The sequence below is a fragment of the Colobus angolensis genome, unplaced genomic scaffold (assembly GCF_000951035.1).
Source record: "Colobus angolensis palliatus isolate OR3802 unplaced genomic scaffold, Cang.pa_1.0 Scaffold76, whole genome shotgun sequence".
Lineage (NCBI taxonomy): Eukaryota > Metazoa > Chordata > Mammalia > Primates > Cercopithecidae > Colobus > Colobus angolensis.
This window is the reverse complement of record NW_012121376.1, coordinates 215,966-216,846: the sequence shown is the minus strand read 5'-3', so window position 1 is coordinate 216,846 and position 881 is coordinate 215,966. Positions and strand designations below refer to the sequence as shown.

Below are 881 nucleotides of genomic sequence, written 5' to 3'. Positions count from 1 at the left end.
GTTTGAGCCCAGGTGTCAAGACCAGTCTGAGCACCATGGCAAGATGCAGTCTCTACAGAACATTTTTTTTTTTTTTTGAGATGGAGTCTCATTCTTTTGCCCCCACTGGAGTGCAGTGGCACGATTTCGGCTCACTACAAGCTCTGCCTCCGGAGGTCAAGCAATTTTCCTGCCTCAGCCTCCCGAGTAGCTGGTACTACAGGCACCCGCCCCCACCCCCAGCTAATTTTTTGGTATTTTTAGTGGAGATGGAGTTTCACCATGTTGGCCAAGCTGGTCTCGAACTCCTGACCTCGGGTCATCCACCTGCTTTGGCCTCTCAAAGTGCTGGGATTATAGGCATGAGCCATGGCACCTGGCCAAGATAAATTTCATCTGTGTCCATTCAGTAGTTCTTAATGGTTGGGCAGCCCTAGATGAGGATGGCTGCTGTGATGAGGAGCGCAGGGTCTTTCAGCTCCTTATAGGAGGAAAAGCAGGGGTGTCTGCTTCTGGGACTTTATGTAGGAGGTGTGTTCCGCCTCTGAATTCTCCATTAAAGTGTCCAGAAGGTGCTTTGTTTTTTTTGTTTTGTTTTGTTTTGTTTTTAGAGACCTGATCTTGCTGGGTTGCCCAGTCTGGTTTTGAACTCGTGGCCTAAAGTGATCCTCCCATCTCAGCCTCCCAAATAGCTGGGACTATAGGCACATGCCACCACTAATTTATTTTATTTTATTTTTTGTTGAAACAAGATCTTACTTTGTTGTCCAGGCTGGTGTCAAACTCCTGGCTTCAAGCGATCCTCCTCCCTCCGCCTCCCAAAGTGTTAGGATTACAGGCATGAGCCACCACGCCCAGCCAGACACATCCTCTTTTATTTGCACATCTGAGTTCTAAGCATT

The 881-nt window shown here is 48.0% G+C and overlaps 1 protein-coding gene across 1 annotated transcript in view; it reads left to right on the top strand.

Annotated features, from left to right (window-relative positions):
- Positions 1-881, top strand: part of TCF25 (transcription factor 25 (basic helix-loop-helix)) — a 36,344-nt gene that overhangs the window by 17,852 nt on the left and 17,611 nt on the right. The window lies entirely within an intron of this gene.